Source organism: Panicum virgatum, chromosome 3N, assembly GCF_016808335.1.
Source record: "Panicum virgatum strain AP13 chromosome 3N, P.virgatum_v5, whole genome shotgun sequence".
NCBI lineage: Eukaryota > Viridiplantae > Streptophyta > Magnoliopsida > Poales > Poaceae > Panicum > Panicum virgatum.
In genome coordinates, this window is record NC_053147.1 from 59,900,985 (window position 1) to 59,919,816 (window position 18,832).

Genomic DNA, 18,832 nt, shown 5'->3' on the forward strand with positions numbered 1-18,832 from the left:
TGTCGAACTAAACAAATTAAATTACAAACACATTTGAGTTGATATTTAATCAAGTTAACATAAATTATGAAAACTGGAGTAGAACTCTAATTTGCTTTTAATTAGAAAAGCTAAATGAGAGATCATTATTCAAATCAAATTTATATTTATTTTTAAAACAAGAACTACGACACAACGACACTGCAACATGATAGCTTACGCTAAAACAAAGCTAACGCAGCAAGAATGGATCGAAACGGATCTAAAACGGCGATTCTACACAAGAAACAAGCTGCAGGGATCTAATCGCGATTAAACGTAAACTACGAGGGTTAGCTGCTGATTTTTACAAGACACAGAAAATAGTGCTCGCAAATTCAGCAAAGGTTAGGATTGGATCTGAAAAAAAATTAGGGATGGGCCTTGGCTCAAAAGACCTAATAGATCTAGGGGGTTGTTGATAAAATTTACAAGACACATGAATTAAGTTAAAGATTATAGGCTTCTCTAGGGGGTTTCGTGCAAAAGCTTGTGGATCTCAAGGCCATGGCGTACACGTTTCTGCTGGTTCCCGTCGCTAGTGTTTTGGGGTTGGGAGGCTATGGGGAGGAGGGGAAAAGAGAGAGGAGGAGGAAAGGAACTCGTTCTGGTGCTCACCCATTGAGAGAGGTGTCGTGGTGGCCGGATTTTGTCAGGGACGGAGAAGACGGCGCACTGCGTCACGGCGAGCTCCTGGAACCGGTGCTGCTGGGCATCACGGGGATGTGCGCAGGGGGAAAAGGTCGGGGCGACCTTCTGCAGGGGCAAGGCGTGGCAGGCAGCATGCATGGCACGGAGCGGCAGGACATGGGCTGCACAGCATGGCGCATGCAAGGGGATGGAGGAACAGAGCAGGCAGGGCTAAGGGAGGGGAGCAGGCGGCGCAGGTCAGGAGGAAAAGAAAAGGGAGGCGCAGGAGATCAGGAGGGGTTCGGGTGTTTATATAGGGGTGGTCGAGAGTTCTTAGCTTGCGTGTCAAGGGAAGAGTTCGGATCGGACTCCAGGTGGGAGACGCGGGACTGGTTTGTGCGGATCGAACTGCGGAAAAAAGAAAAAGAGAAACGGGCCGGACTGCTGGTTTGGGCTGAAAAAGTTTTTTTTTATTTTCCTTTTTACAAAAAAAATTCTACAAATTCGATTTGAATTTAAACTCCATGAATTCAAATTCAAATCAAACCACAAACAATAAAACAATGCAAGCATGAATGCAAACAAACAGCCTCATTTAGATTTAGAAAAACAACCAATTTATTATTTATTTTTACTAAATTCCCTGTGACGAAAAATAAATATTGCAAAAATTTTAAAATTATGAGAAAATTGTTATTTTATTTTTAATTTTAATCACATCCTGAAATTCAAAAATTTCAGAGTGTGACAGTGCCGCTGCAGCTCACCGGTAGGCTGAAAACCGGTATTTTGGAGGAGGGTCCTTTACAGGGTAACCGTTGCAAATAGCCTTACATCAAATTTTTAGACACATACATGAAGCATTAAATACAGTTAAAAAATAACTAATTATATAATTTAACTGTAAACGACGAGATGAATTTTTTAAACCCCATTAGTTCATTATTAGATATTAATCGTTAAATAACGAAGAAAGCGCTACAGTACCAAAACCCAAACAACACTCATCCGCCCTTAACAACGAAAGCAGCGACCTATGACACTGACAGGCGGAGCCCCCATGTCAATAATGCTCTGCTGACTCCGTTTTCTATTTTCCCCACACGAGAAAACTGGGACGTTGCCACGTTGGGGAACCGACCAAAACAGATTTCTGATAAGTGGGCCCACCTCGCGACCTATAAAACCTCCTCCTCCTCTCCCTTTCCAACTCCACCATTTTCCTCGTACGAAAAAATTGGAAAAAAAAAACTCCTTCCATTTCCTTTTCCGGAAAGCGTAACGAACTCCGGCGACCGCAGCCGCCTGCCCGTCATGGTGGAGACTCGCCGGGGCTCCGCCGCCGCGGCGAACCCGGGCGGTGGTGGAGGCGGCGGAGGAGGACGCGGCGGAGGGAACGCCGGCCGCGGCAGGAGCAAGCGCCCGGCGCCGTCGGCCTCCCCGGTGGCCTCGCCGACCAAGCACGGAAAGGTGAGCACGAGCTCCTCGCGTCCTCCTCCCCTCAGCTCCTCTCGGTTGGTGCTGATGCGGGTTAAATGGATGACGTAGGCTGGCGCGGAGGATGAGGCGCCCGAGCCGAAGGAGGCGTCAGCCACGGCCGCGGCTGCGGCTGCGGCGGGGAAGAGTTCGGGGCCCTCGGAGGTGAATGGGACGGGGAAGCCGTTGCCGCAGAAGCAGGGGCAGCAGCCGCAGCCGCGGCGCCCGTTGGCGAGGTTGCTCGCGCAGTACCCGCAGGTGCGTGCCTCGTGCGTGGGTGTTTGACTTCTTTGGTGATTCTGCTTTTGCTTCTCGATGGTTCTTCGGGGGGTTTCCTGGGGGGTTTGCGTGTTCTTCGGCGTGGTAAAGTACTCCAAAGTCCAAACACAGCGACGTTTGCGCAATTTCTTGATGGTTCTTTGGGGTTTGCCTATTTGCAGTTCTTGTGCTATGCTAGATGTTGCTTCCGGTAACTGCACGTGCTCTTGAGGTTTGTCAAGGACAATGTGTCAATGTGTCGCTCTGTGCAGTTTCTTGCATGTTCTTGCAGTTGTTCAGCTGTTAGGAATTTCGTTGAGTTTTTGAGGGAATTAGGCTGTACACTGTAGTATAACTTTTAGTTCTTCCGCAATGGTAGATGTAGTTGCATTTGTGAGCATGTCCCTTCCGATTCATGACTTGCTTTTGACATGTGTTTTTGTAGTTGAAGGAGATGCAACTCTCGGCTGAAAATACTGATAGTGTAAATGCAGATTACTCTTCGTTCTTGATACTTGCAGTTTAGTTTGCAACTAAATTTTATAGTTCTCTGTGCATCACTTAACGATTTTGACTTTGTATGTCTGCTGCACGGTCGCTTTTGTGTGGCCATAATTATTAACATCATTGACCGTTGGAACTCTTAAAATTATCACTTGTGATTCATATGAGGCTTCCAGTAGAAAGTCAATTCTCCGTGCGAAGACCAGAAGCAACTCTCTATTTTTCTTGTAAAAAAATTTGGACAAAATATCTTCATGGGCTTCTCTGCATTTCAAGTGTGAATTAACCTGTAAGTTCTTAATCAAGGTTCAGAAATCTTGAGCTACCCTTTTGCGGTTAATAATCAGCTAAAAGTTTCTCACCCTTTTAGCATTTTGTGCCTTTCCTTATCCAGTCATAATGCTCAAATTGTTCTTTAACTGATATTGGATATCAAGCATATATGATTGCAGACTGCTCATGTTCCTATCTGGGATGACAACTGTTGTCTTTGTTTCGATGACCAAGCTGTTACCGGAAATCATTGCATGTTGCGACATCTTCAGGTTTTAAATGCTTCTGTAGATTACATTGTTTTGTTTCTTCGTTTGCATAAATACTATTGTTTTTTGTTTCAGCAAGAAGGTCCTTGTGAGTTAGAGGTCACAGGCCAAAATGTTTTGGTTGTTGTAAATGGAGCAGACATCATCCCAGGTACCAAAGTTCCCCCCAGAGGAGGGGATGAGGTTATGTTCGGTCGAGGTGCCAAGCATGCCTATGTATCCTTATTAATTATTATCAAATTTGGCACTATACAAGTCTGTCTCATTCATCTGTCCTTTCTTCATATATTTGATTGCTGATGGGTACTTCAGCAACTCTAGAATGAGCCAGATTTGTTAGTTTAATTTGCTATCCTGTAGTGATCCATAACCTGTGGGCAGATTTTTGAGCATCCTCTGAGGGATACTGAAGTTACTAATGCAGCGCTGATTGGTACTCAAAATTCAGCTGACACTGGGCCCACTATATTAGCATCAGGGTGTAGCAATCTGAAGGGAGCGTTAGTAGAATCTGGTAAGTTTACAATTAATAAGGTACAACCAGTTATGATATTGTAGGACCAACTTTATCTGAGGTCTGACTTAACTGGTGAATTCTGAAGCTCCAGAAAATCAGAGCAATTTCAGGTGTCCTAATCCACCAGTCACTTTACCTCCCAGCGGATGGCAAACTTTTAAGGATGGGCTGAAACAAGGAATTCTTAACCCAAATGATATTGATGTAACCCTTGATCATTTCCCGTATTATCTCAGGTCATATTCTAATTCTGGATAAATGTTTTGTGGATTCACTTTTACAGCTACCTGCTATCTGCCAGTCTTTCCTCTTCATGCTACACTCCTACATCTGAGCATTTTCCTGTTCAGATTTTTTGGTCAGATCTCAATATTTTTGGGCAAAATACTAGGACCAAGCAATTTGTCTGTATATCTTTGGTGCTAAATTGTTCAGCTTCTGTTTTCTACTCATTAATCTGCGCTCATTTTTTGCAGTGAGAGTACAAAGGAGATACTCTTGTCATCTGCATTCCTACACTTAGAGAAGAAGTTCGGGAAATCCTTACCAGAAATTCGATCTCTAAATCAGCGAATTCTATTATCTGGTCCGTCAGGTAGTTTTTGCATTTGTTTATTTTATTACTCGATTGTGACAAATTAATGTCCTGTAGTTTTGTTAAGCTGTTATGCCTGTCGGGCAATTATTTGGTGTTTTCATTTCTGTACATCTCTAACTATTTGGCTCAAACATGCTTCTAGGGTCTGAAATTTACCAGGAAAAACTGATAATGGTGCTTGCAAAGAATCTTGATACTAGACTTCTCATACTTGATTCTCTTACGCTGGTTAGTATAAGTCGCACATGAGTTCCCTTACTGATATGAAGTCAAAGTTTTCACAATACCTTTCAACTTCTCAGTACATCAGAAGAAATATATAGATTATTGATTGATAGATAATTCTAGCAGACATCTTCCAACAATGCCAAGATGGATGATGCACACCTTGTAGTTCAAGAGATACTGAGGGGACATCCAACATAAACACTTTCAGAGAAGGTTACAATGACCTTTTTTCTCGTTTTTGTTTATTTTCTATTTATATTTTACTCACACTTTAATTTACCTTTACATCTATGTTCTTATGCAGGGGATAGGGTCGAGTATATTTGTAATGGTTCCTTAAATTTGATACCAAGGTATTTTATTGAGAACTATGCTTTCTTGTTCCATTTAACCTAGCAATGATGTGTCTTAGATCCCTGTTTATTATTTGTGATTTCTATTTAATTGTGTGTGTTCTGAAGGCGGGGTTCATTTGTATCATGTAGATAACAAACACTGGAAGCTCTTGTCTTCTTGACCTTTGACACTCTCGAAATCGGAATACCTTTGAATCTTTTTCTAATATAAGTCAAAGCATTTGGAAACTCATCACAAATGGGGTTTCTGCTGACTATCTTTTGAGATCATACTATTTCAGAAGTCATGTTGCATGAACTTAAATCGACATCATAGTGGATTTGATATGTTAGACACTGAAGATTGATATACCTTCTTGTGGCGGTCATACGATTATATTGTTACTAAAACAGTTATTTTCACATTCTTATAATTGTTTGGTTGATTCACAGGGGCCCTGCTTATGGTTCTCGAGGCAAAGTTGTGCTTGCGTTTGAAAAAAACCGGTTGTCTAAAGTTGGAGTTAGATTCGACTTTCCTATCACTTAAGGTAATGATCTTGGAGGTTTGTGTGAGGAAAATCACGGCTTCTATTGTCATGGTTAGCCTGAACTTCTTAAGCATGTGTACTTTAGTGACTTATTGATGCTCTTCTCGTCTTATATGTGATTTATCGTTTAACATTTCTGCAGCTTTTCAACTCCGTCCAGATTCTTCGGGTGGTGAAGAAGTTGATAGTGTTGCTTTGGGGAAGTTAATTGAGGTAGAGGTTGTTATAGATGATCAGTGTGTCTACAATTTATTTTCTTGCTGCTGGCAACAATATGGTTCTTGGATGCCTTTCAGGTCATTTCAGAAGAAAGTGAAAGCAGTAATTTGATTGTGTTACTCAAGGATGTAGAGTCATTAGCCAAATCTAGTGAATTACATGCATCATTGAGAAGTGAACTTCCACATGGTGTTCTGATAATTGGGTCTCACACTCAGGCAGATAGCCGCAATGATCAGGTATAGCTGTGCACTTATTAGGAACAAAATGAATTTTATACCACAAGTTGTTAAGACAGGATAACGTCGGACAAAATGCTTACATAAGTTGCAATCTTAAAGGTTATTTGGGATTGTATAATTTTTGAATTCACAAGTTGGTGTAAAGATATATTCCCACGCTTTCCTCTTTCTGTCAAAAATGCTAACATAGTGCTCTGGACTGTTTTTAGTCACATCCTAGAGGACTTCATGTTCCACGGATACTTAGTGGCAACCAGGCACTACTTAACATTGCCCAGGTAACATTATCACCCATTTGCATTATTCTGTGGGTATATAACGTTTCATGACATTATTAAGACTTTTAGGCCTGTTATAGTATTTGCATTTGTAGTACTATCACTATCAATTAATATTTTTTTTCTCAAAAGCGCAGGAGAACTGCACATCATTATATTAAGAAGATTATCAATTAATATTTGATCCATCTTTTGAACGTATGTTTCAAAAATGCAGGAAATCTTGGGAACTGAATTGCATGAGATAAGCAGGAGTGCTACAAATTCAGAGGAGCATCTAAATAATCTGTTCCCTAATAAAATTTGCATTAAACTTCCCCAGGTATTGTCATCCATAAGCACTTCAGTTATCCATCGTGCTTGTACATAGTACATTATCTAACCTGGACGTTTTTTCGTATGCTTTTCTGGCAGGATGAAGCACAGCTACCAGATTTGAAGAACACAACTACAACATGACACTGAAACCCTTAAAGCTAAAACCAATGTTCTTAATATTCGTAAGGTAAGATGCAAGTAAGGCATTTCTTTATACATATTGACTGGAACATTTTGTTGGAGCTATCAGCTAGGCACGTGCAAAATCTTGACACCGTACACAGGGAATGTCGTTAGGTTGCTATAATTTTCTAAAAATATAAATGTTTCCATTGTATGTTGAGTTGTGAAACTAATTTTCCTCCAAATGGCCTTCCAACTCTAGTCATGTTTTTTAATTCCTTTTTAAATTGTTATTAATGGCCTTCCAAATCAGGTCATGGTTTCTTTAAATATAATGAATGGTTAGCCATCAACTATCAGATTAATCCTGGACCATTTGATTAGATTTGGATCACTGGATGGATGAGATTAAAATGGACCTGCCACAGAAAATTAAATGGTGCCTTTATAGTTTAGATTAGATGTAGACTAGGTCTATCATGACCCCCACACTTAGTAGTTTTAAAAGAATTTTGTGATACTTCATACTGTATCAAACTAATATATTCCTTTTGTTACTAACATATGTTCTTGAAATTGTTGGAATTATGGGCTTGGCCCATTTATTCTAATCAATACAATAAAAGAATTTAAAGCCCACTATTAAATACTAGGGAATCAATTGCTTAATTCCGTACCGAGATTTGAGGAGGATCTCAACCGACTTAAAGGGTGGACTTCGTGTACACCACTTGTGAAGCCGGTAAGAGGAGGTCGGTGAACCACACGCGCGCGCGCTCGCTCGCCTCGCCGGGCCGGGCCGAGGCCGTGGGCATGGGCGCGGCCGGACGGGCGGTGCGGTGCGCGTACGCGTACGGACATGACGTGTAGGTGCGGTGCGGTACGGTGCGGTGTGATGTGCTGTGCTGAGATGAGAAGAACGTTTTGCTGTTAAGAACATTAAAACAGAGAATAAATGTTGACAGTAATGACTGGAGAATCACACCAGTAACTTGCCGCTCATCAAAGCTCTTTACGACGTCCAGGTTCGTTGAACCTGAGGCACCTCCACGCCTATATAAACCACCCCTTCCTCCTCTCATCCTCACACACTTCAGCACTTGCTTCAGGTACTCCTGCTTAGGAGACCTCTCCCTTCTCCTTCTGCTGCTTTCTGCCGTTCCCATCGCTAGCGCTGCGCGCACAGCTCTAGCGAGAGCAGGCCTCCGGAACCTCTGCTCGCTGAAGGTCCTGCACGGGACGCGGGCAATCAAGTTTTTGGGTAGCGTCTTGACGCGACTGCTCGCTCCCTGAACGACTACTTCATCTGCTTCCTGGTGATCGTTCGTGGGACTGCACTGCGAACCTCTTCCTGCATCGACATCGTTCGGCTACTTCAGGCAAGGCCAGTCGAATAGCATGTCTATTCCAACTGGTAACGGCGCAACCAGTGCCTCCGGCACTGGTCCCGTCTTGGGGTACACTCTAAACCTATTCTGGTTTAACTTTTTGTTCATGCTTATTAGTGAGAATAACATGAACACATGCACATATCTTATTCACACATTATCACTCATTAGTAATATTTGGAATTAAAATATACCGAAAATTGGCTAAATTGGCTAGTTTTCTAACAATCCAAAAACCTGATCTTGTTAATAGGCTTTCGGTATCTAGCTTTGCTGCATCAATCAAACCACCACCTTTTGATGGTTCAAATTACAAACGTTGGCAAGAGCGGCTTATACTATGGTTAACAATATCGAGAGTGATCCATGTAAAAGAGGGTAAGCCTAAACAGTTCACTCCAGAGGAAGGGAGTGCGTTCGATGAGGTTGATACCCTCTTTCGAGACTTGGTCATTAGTGTTCTCGGTGAAAACCTGGTGGATTCCTATGTCCGGCTGCCAACTGGCAAAGCGTTGTGGGATACTCTTGAGGCTCAATATGGAGTGTCTGACGCCGGCAGTGAGTTGTATACAATGGAGCAGTTCCTTGAATATAGGATGGTCGAAGACTGTTCTGTGGTGGAACAGGCTCATGAAATACATACTCTGGCAAAAGATCACAAAAATTGTAGCAAAGAGTCCTCATGTGTGTTACTCAATAAATTTGTGGCCGGAGGTATTATCTCTAAGCTGCCACTTTTTTGGAGGGACTTTGCTACTTCTCTAAAACACTAAAACACAAGAGACAGGACTTCACCATAGATGGACTTATTGGGACTCTTGATGTTGAGGAGAAGGCGAGAGCAAAGGACATACGTGGGAAAGGAGTTGTTGGTGCTTCTAGCGTCAATCTTGTTCAGAAGAAAAACTCTCATAAGAACAAGAAAAAGCCACCGCAGAACCAACCAAAGACTAAGCAGACAACCACCTTCAAGAAGAAGAAGAAGAAGGGAGCTTGCTATGTGTGCGCTAGTATGGAACACTTTGCTGCAAAGTGTCCGAACCGCAAAGGCAACGACTCCGCCAATATGGTCATTAGCGAGCCTGGAGGAACATCGAGGTACGGTAATTTATTACCTACAGTTCTTTCAGTTTTTTGTTCACCCGAATGGTGGGTTGACACTGGTACTAATATTCATGTTTATGCTGATGCTTCTTTATTTTTTCTTACCAGGACGGCGAGACTTCCTCCTTACTGATGGGGAACGGATTGCATGCGCGTGTTCTTGGTGTTGGTACGGTAAATCTGAAGTTTACTTCGGGGAAGACCGTGCAGCTGAAGAACGTGCAGCATGTCCCCATCATCAAGAAGAATCTAGTCAGCGGCTCTCTACTGTGTAGAGATGGTTTTAAATTAGTCTTTGAGTCCAATAAATGTATCTTGTCTAAGTTTGGTACTTTTGTTAGAAAAAGTTATGAAAGCGGAGGCTTGTTCCGTCTTTCTTTGTCAGATGTTTGTAATAAAGTTGCATACAATGTTATTAACGTTGATGAAACAAATGTTTGGCATTCGAGGCTTTGTCACGTTAATTTTGGTTGTATGATGCGCTTAGCTAATTTGAGTTTAATTCCAAAGTTTACTTTTGTCAAAAATTCTAAGTGCCATGTATGTGTTGAATCAAAACAAACTCGCAAGACTCATAAGGCCGAGGAGGCGAGGAGCTTGGCACCCTTAGAATTAATTCATTCCGATTTGTGCGAAATGAATGGAGTGTTGACAAAAGGTGGTAAAAGATATTTCATGACTTTGATTGATGACAATACTAGATTTTGTTACATCTATTTGTTGAAGTCAAAAGATGAAGCTTTACACTACTTTAAAATCTATAAAGCTGAAGTAGAAAACCAACTTGAGAGAAAGATCAAAAGAGTTAGGTCAGATCGTGGTGGCGAGTACTTCTCAAATTTATTTACTTTATTTTGCGAGGAACATGGTATTATTCATGAGAGGACGCCTTTCTATTCACCTTAGTCAAATGGGGTTGCCGAAAGAAAGAACCGCACTCTAACGGATTTGGTTAACGCCATGTTAGATACAGCGGGACTTTCCAAGGAATGGTGGGGTGAGGCTATATTGACTGCATGTCATGTCCTAAACCGTGTTCCTACAAAGAATAAAAAGATAACATCATTCGAGGAATGGGAGAAGAAAAGGCCAACACTTTCATACTTACGTACATGGGGTTGTTTGACAAAAATGAGTGTGCCAATAACCAAGAAATGTAAGCTTTGACCTAAAACTGTGGATTGTATCTTTCTAGGTTATGCTATTCACAACGTTGATTATAGATTTTTAATAGTGAAATCTGGAGTACCTAACATGCATGTTGGTACTATAACGGAGTCCAGAGATGCTATATTTTTTTAAAACATTTTTCCTATGAGAGATGAAACAAGTTCATCTAGGCAAGAGTTCATCGATGATGATAGTTCTGCTGAGCCGATAGAACACAATGAACATACACTTGTGGAAAATCCTGATGAGGATAACAATGATGCTCCGAGAAAGAGCAAGAAACAAAGGACTGTAAAGTCTTTTGGTGATGATTTCATTGTATACCTCATAGATGATACACCCAGAACCATTGAAGAGGCATATTCATCTCCTGATGCTGACTATTGGAAAGAAGCAGTGAGGAGTGAGATGGATTCTATTATGTCTAAAGGAACCTGGGAGGTCGTTGAACGTCCTTATGGATGTAAACCGGTTGGATGCAAGTGGGTGTTCAAGAAAAAGCTTAGGCCAGATGGTACTATTGAAAAATACAAGGCTAGGCTTGTGGCCAAGGGTTATACCCAAAAAGAAGGAGAAGATTTCTTTGACACTTATTCACCAGTTGCCCGATTGACCACAATTCGAGTGTTACTTTCCCTGGCAGCCTCTTATGGTCTTCTCGTTCATCAGATGGACGTTAAGACGGCTTTCCTCAATGGAGAGTTAGAATAGGAGATCTATATGGATCAGCCGGATGGGTTTGTATCAAAGGATCAAGAAGGAATGGTTTGTAAGTTGTTGAAATCTTTATATGGTCTCAAGCAAGCGCCTAAGCAGTGGCATGAAAAGCTCGACAGAACTTTGACGTCTACTGGCTTTGTTGTGAACGAAGCTGACAAATGTGCGTACTATTGTAAGCATCTAGGCCCTCAAGGTATGTTTCGGTGATTAATGACAACCTATTATTGTGACTAATGAGTTTGTGCAGCTTAATAGATCATTATCGCTCATTTGGTCATATGTCAAAAGAGGCCCCTCAATTTCATTATCCAAAAAGGCGATCTCGGTATTCAACTCATATATATGTCAAGACAAAGGATCTTTCTAGTCCTAAGTGTCATAAGATTGAGAAGAACACTTAAGTTAGTATAGGTTTTATAGTTTTGTAGTGATCGCACTATTAAGAGGGGTTAAGACCAAGTAACTTGAGCATGGACATGGTCAATCAAAAATGGATGCACACTATGGTCACTCAGGTTCCTAGAAGTTCAAATAAGTGGTTCTCAACTTATATGTCAAGAATATTTGGATTTCATTCAAGACTCAAATCAGAAAAAGTCTTTAACACCGGTTTAACCGACGCTTTCATTTTTCTATACGTCGGTTAAACGAAGTCAGCAGAGTCTGGACAAGTCAATACACCGGTTAAACCGACGCGTTTGAATTGAACGTCGGTGCATTAGTCCAGAGTTGGTTTTTCCAGGGTGTTTCAAGGTTCTATACACCGGTTAAACCGACGATGTTTGAATTGAGACGTCGGTGCAATTGACCAGTGAGATGGTTTTTCCAGGGATTTCTGAAGTTGTACTCACCGGTTAAACCGACGATGGTTTTTGAGTTAACATCGGTGCAGTTGTCCAGAGACTTGCTTTTCCAGTTGATCAGTGGACAACTACACTCACCGGTTAAACCGATGATACGTCGGTTAATCTGCCCAAGTTGTAACGGCTAGTTTTCAGAAGGGGCAGTTTACATTCATCGGTTAAACCGACGCTGGCTATTGGAGGATCGTCGGATTAACCGGCGCTACGCAGTTTTCTGGCAGCTTTTCTCCAACGGCTCTATTCGTGTGAGCTGCCTATATATACCCCTCCAATGGGCCATTTTGCCACTCTTGACACCAGGCAACATCCATACACTTATACAATAGTCAAGAGCCACCTTGAGCTTCATCTTCCATCAAATTGATCATTCAATCATTCAAGAAGCAAGGCTAAGGACTTGAGTAGAGAGAAGCTTGTGTGCATCCGTTCTTGGTGATCGGTTCTTGCTCAAGTGAAGGCCCTAACTTGTTACTCTTGGTGATTGGCATCACCTAGGCGATCTTGGTGATCGAGGTGTCTCTCGCGGAGCTTGCCAAGGATTGTGGGCGCCCGGAGAAGAAGATTGTACGTGGCTTGATCTCCACCACGCCGGGATGGTGAATGGAGACTCTTAGTGAGCGTCCTCGTCTCGGTGACTTGGGAGGTGACAAGACTCTTTGTGAGTATCACAACGTGGATTAGGGGTGTGTGCCAACACATCGATACCACGGAAAAAATCCGATCGTCTCTTGTCCACTCTCTTTATTCAAGCATTTTCTTTATGCAATTTATTCATGTGCTTGACTTAGAGATCATAACTTAGCTCTACCTTGCTAGGCTTTACTTCTCTTTATATCTCTCTTAGCTTGTGTAGGTAGCTTAGTTATCCGGTTGGTGAATTGGTGCCTTACTAGCATTGCATAGGTTAAGGTTGCTTTATTGTGTTTTAGAAATTGAAAAAGGCCCAATTCACCCCCCCCTCTTGGTCCATCGATCCTTTCAACTATCGCTATGGTGGGGCTGAAGGAGTGATTTTGTGCTTGTATGTGGATGACATACTGATCTTTGGCACTAGCCTTAATGTGATTAAGAAAGCCAAAGATTTTTTATCTCAAAGTTTTGAGATGAAGGATCTGGGAGAAGCTGATGTTATCTTTAATATAAAGCTAGTAAAAGAGAGCAATGGTGGGGTGATTCTTACACAGTCTCACTATGTGGAGAAGGTGTTAAGTCGCTTTGGTTATAGCGACTATAAACCTGTCTCAACGCTATATGATGCCAGTTTAATTCATAGGAAGAACAAAAGGATAATGCGAGATCAGCTGAGATATTCTCAGATCATTGGTTCATTGATGTATTTAGCTAGTGATACAAGACCTGACATCTCGTTTGCTGTAATCAAACTGAGCCGGTTTGTTTCAAACCCGGGAGATGATCATTGGAAGGCTCTTGAAAGAGTAATGCACTATCTAAAAGGGACAATGAACTATGGAATTCACTACACCGGGTACCCAAGGGTACTAGAAGGGTATAATGATTCAAACTGGATTTCTGATGCTGATGAGATAAAGGCCACAAGTGGATATGTGTTTACACTTGGTGGTGGAGCTGTTTCCTGAAAGTCTTGCAAGCAGATCATCTTAACGAGGTCAACTATGGAAGCAGAACTCACAGCATTAGATACCGCCATTGTTGAGGCTGAGTGGCTTCGTGAGCTCCTTATGGACTTGCCGATAGTTCAAAAACCGATACCGGGAATTCTAATGAACTGTGACAATCAAACGGTGATTGTCAAGGTGAACAGTTCAAAGGATCATATGAAGTCATCTAGACATGTGAAAAGGCGGTTGAAATCTATCAGAAAATTGAGAAACTCCGGAGTTATAGCCCTGGACTATGTTCATACGGCTAAAAATCTGGCAGATCAGTTTACAAAGGGTCTTTCACGAAATGTGATAGACAATGCATCTATGGAATTGGACTTGAGACCCACGTGAGTCATTCTATAGTGAAAACCTGTCATATGTGATTGGAGATCCCGTGAATTAGGATGGTGAAACAAACTAAAGTCTGACTGAGAAAAGAGAACCTTTGTGAAAAAGGCTCATTCCGTGTATAAGGTGCATTTCTCTTCTAATCTGTATGGCAGGTTGGTCTATACCTTAATGTGTTCCAGGTGGTTTCTTTAAAACAAATGAGTTGTTTTCTTGAAACAAAGATGTTGTCCTACAGAACATCTGAAAGGAACACACCTATATGAGTCTGACTACTGGTCATGGTCTATGAGAATTGGGTATTCTCTAAAAACTCATGAAGAGCCTAGAGTATGACTTATAAGCTCTAAACCGCAAGGATGCTTTTGCAGCCTAGTACCAGTGTAGGGCTCTGGTCAAACTTGTTTGCACAAGACTGGCAACTCAAGGCATATTCCATTGTACAGTTGTGAATAAGTATAGTTTTTGTCTTAGATGGAAGTTCAACTTAACAGTCTTTGTCAAATACTGGTATATCAATGAGGGAATGAGGGCATTTCTAGTGTGGCTTAAATTTTTTGGTGGGGATTGTTGGAATTATGGGTTTGGCCCATTTATTCTAATCAATACAATAAAAAAATTTAAATCCCACAATTAAATGCTAGAGAATCAATTGCTTAATTCTGTACCGGGATTTGAGGATCTCAACCGACTTAAAGGGTGGACATCATATACATAACTTGTGAAGCCGGTAAGAAGAGGTCGGTGAACCACACGTGCGCGCACTCGCCTCGCCGGGCCGGGCCGAGGCCGAGGCCGTGGGCGTGGGCGTGGGCGAGGCGAGGCGCGGCGCGGCCGGACGGACGGTGCGGTGCGCGTGCGCGGCCGGACGTGACGTGCAGGTGCGGTGCGACGTGATGTGCTCAGATGAGAAGAACGTTTTGCTGTTAAGAGCATTAAAACAGAGAATAAACGTTGACAGTAATGACTGGAGAATCACACCAGTAACTGCCGCTCATCAAAGCTCTTTACGACGTCCAGGTTTGTTGAACCTGAGGCACCTCCACGCCTATATAAACCACCCCTTCCTCCTCTCATCCTCACATACTTCAGCACTTGCTTCAGGTACTCCTGCTTAGGAGACCTCTCCCTTCTCCCTCTGCTGCTTTCTGTCGTTCCCATCGCTAGCGCTGCGCGCACAGCTCTAGCGAGAGCAGGCCTCCGGAACCTCTGCTCGCTGAAGGTCCTGCACGGGACGCGGGCAATCAGGTTTTTGGGGAGCGTCTTGACGCGACTGCTCGCTCCCTGAACGACTACTTCGTCTACTTCCCGGTGCGAACGAACGACTACTTCGTCTGCTTCCTGGTGACCATTTATGGGACTGCACTGCGAACCTCTTCCTGCATTGACATCGTTCGGCTACTTCAGGCAAGGCCAGTCGAATAGCATGTCTATTCCAGCTGGTAACGGCGCAACCAGTGCCTCCGGCACTGGTCCCGCCTTGGGGTACACTCTAAACCTATTCTGGTTTAACTTTTTGTTCATGCTTATTAGTGAGAATAACATGAACACATGCACATATCTTATTCACACATTATCACTCATTTATACCATGAAATTGCTAGTAATATTTGAAATTAAAATATACCGAAAATTGTCTAGTTTTCTAATAGAAAGCTATTTCGTTGTAAGCCATGTTCTGTAATATCACGATGAACTGGCCTTGGAATTTGAAGAAACACATGCTAGAATATTACTAGTCCCTGATAAGCTGATACCTTTTGGTCACATCTTTCAGCTGTTCTTTCCATCCCTGCTCAGAAGTTTGGACCTTGTGAGCTGTTTAATACTGATATGGCCCTCACAATGTTTTTTCATTGTAGTTTCTGACCAGCAGAGACATTGGATGCAATGATCTTGAAGAATTATCTATCAAAGATCGATTACTAACTAATGAAGGTAAGCTGTTTCTTCCAATGTTGCTCGTGGACCCATGTTTTTGTACAATGATATAGAAAAATTTTACATTGTTCCAATTTATTTTAGATGTGGATAAGATTGCCGGATCTGCTACTAGTCATCACCTTCAGCACAATAAACCCCCAACTGATGGCAAAATGATATTTCAGATCGAAAGGTAAAATACAATGCTAATGTTGTATCACACCCCAATATAAACATCAATAGGTCCTTTCTGTGGAATGCTAAATTAGTGTCGTGGATACAGCCTCAAGCATGGATTGAATATGTTACAGAACACACATAGGGGAAGTAAGAGGTCAAACAATACACTAAAGGTGACTTCTCCATTCCTCTATCTAGCTTGTTAAAATTCCCTGATACTCAAATACAGTTTTTTTTTTCAGGATGTAGTCACAGAGAATGACTTTGAACAAGTCCTTTCAAATGTTCTGTCACCTAATGACACTGGAATTACCTTTGAGGACATTGGAGCCCTGGACAATGTGAAAGAGACACTGAGGGAATTGGTTATGCTCCCTCTACAAAGGCCTGAACTGTTCAGCAAAGGGCAGCTAAGAAAGGTGTTTGCCTAATTTCGAAAGGGCAAAGCTGGTCTGACATATTTGTCTGCTAGTTATTGGTTACATTTGGAAGTGCTACCAACACATTTCTTTCTGGCAGCCTGTGAAGGGAATACTGCTCTTTGGACCTCCTGGAACAGGTAAAACAATGCTTGCAAAAGCGGTAGCTACTGAGTCGGGTGCAAACTTTATCAGTGTATCAATGTCAATCATTACCTCAAAGGTACTGTTCAACAAAAACAACAGTTAGTGTTCAGTTTTCACACCTTTTGTCAGATGCGCGATTAACTCTGATGCAATTTATTTTATTTTCCTTCAGAAGTTTGGAGAATCAGAGAAATATGTGAAGGCTGTTTTCTCTTTGGTTAGCAAAATATCTCCTGCAGTAATATTTGTCGATGAGGTGTGATGAGAAACCGAGAAGATGGGTTGTTCATTATTTAATATTGTTTAAGTGTGTTGTGCACTTAGTATAACACTTGTGACAGGTTGACAGTATGCTAGCAAAAAGAGGAAGCCAAGGAGAGCACGAAGCGATGCGCAAGATTAAAAATGAATTTATGGTAAATTGGGATGGTCTGCGCACTAAAGAGCAAGAACGCATACTTGTTCTTGGAGCCACAAATAAGCCATATGAGCTTGATGATGCTGTTATTCGAAGGTTTCCTCGCAGGTAAGCTTCTAGATCCCCTGAACTAGATATATTTATGTCCTCTGCTTAACTCTTGGCACTGATTCTTACTGACAGAATAATGGTGAGCCTTCCTGATGCATTGAATAGAGAAAAGATTTTGAAAGTCCTACTATCCAAAGAAACGTTGGCACCAGATGTGGATCCTAAGTCAGTTTCCAATATGACTGAAGGATATTCAGGGAGTGATTTGAAGGTATATTGGTGTGTACTCTTGAGTAATTTGAAGGAGTTGGAAACTTATATCCCCTCTTCCCCGCAGAATCTCTGTGTAACTGCAGCGTATTGCCCATTCGTGAAATTCTTGAGAAGGAAAAGAAGGTGCACATAATCTCCATCCTTTTTATGCATGCGCCCCCCACCCCACCCCCTTTTGTACAGGAGAAGAGCTCGGCGATAGCTGAAGGTAAAGGTAGGCCTGAGCCTCCGTTGTATGGAAAGGAGGACGTTCGGCCACTTCGAATGGATGACTTGAGATTTGCGCTTGGCCAGGTGAAGGAATAATGTTTTTACCTATTTCTGCCATTATATTGAACACTTTTGTTACCCTACTAAGTTTCTTTTTTCCCTTAACTGCATGTTGGGCGCATGATAACCAGTTGATCGTTTCACTGTAGGTGTGTGCTAGCTTGCCACCTGGTTCAGTATCCATAAACCAAATCGTACAGTGGAATAACAAGTTTGGAGACGGTGGATCAAGAAAGAAGGAAACACTGTCCTACTTCATGTAGTTGAACATAGAGAACAAACAGCATGTGTACAGTTGCTACTTGCTATACCTCCCAATGCAAGTCGCCATGCCCCGAAGCAGTCAGGGTTTTTCTCTGCTAGATACAGCAGCAGCTGCCTCTGACACTACCCTGTAATTAGCTTGATTAGCCTACTGAAGTACTCGTATCTGAGTGTCAGGATTGATATGATTTTTTGATGTATCATTGCCCCCTATACCTCCCTTCCTTCTTTTTTACAACCTTTCTACTGCTGTTCTGCGAATTGGCTTAGGCGCCCTTGTACATGTAAAGAACAGAAACAATGGAAATGTATAAGAGATCACAGCCAAACGGTTTCAGATTGATTGATTGTTGCAGTGATCGCCTTCACATATGTAATGGTCATGCCCATTATATTACAGACAAATTTATAATTCATTTAATTTTTATATCATATCACATGACACGCACTAGTTGAGATTGTACTGATCTTATTATGATGGAGGATTACCACCTGCCATGCTGTGACAAGAATGCTGGGGGCAAACGAAGAACAGGTCGGGAACCTGAGTAGTAAAAGGAAGCACTAACATCCTCACTCCCCAGGGCTGTAGGAGGCGGCGTATGCTCTTCTTGCTGGAGGAAGATGGCCCTTCAGTGGAGGATAAACTCCCAGGAGTTGGGGTCGGGGATCCTGCACATCATCTCCACCACGCACCGGCTGGCCCGCCGCCGCCGCCGCCGCCGCCGCCGGGAGTCCTACCGGTAGCAGCAGGAGAAGGAGAAGGGCCGCCGCCATGGCAGAGGCAGAAGCACCGGTGTTGTTTTGTCGTCCGGCCATGGCTGTTCTTGGT

At 42.4% G+C, this 18,832-nt stretch overlaps 1 pseudogene; it reads left to right on the forward strand.

Moving 5' to 3' along the window:
- Positions 1–1,884: 1,884 nt before the first annotated feature.
- On the forward strand, positions 1,885–18,368 carry LOC120667952 (annotated as a pseudogene).
- Positions 18,369–18,832: the final 464 nt, after the last annotated feature.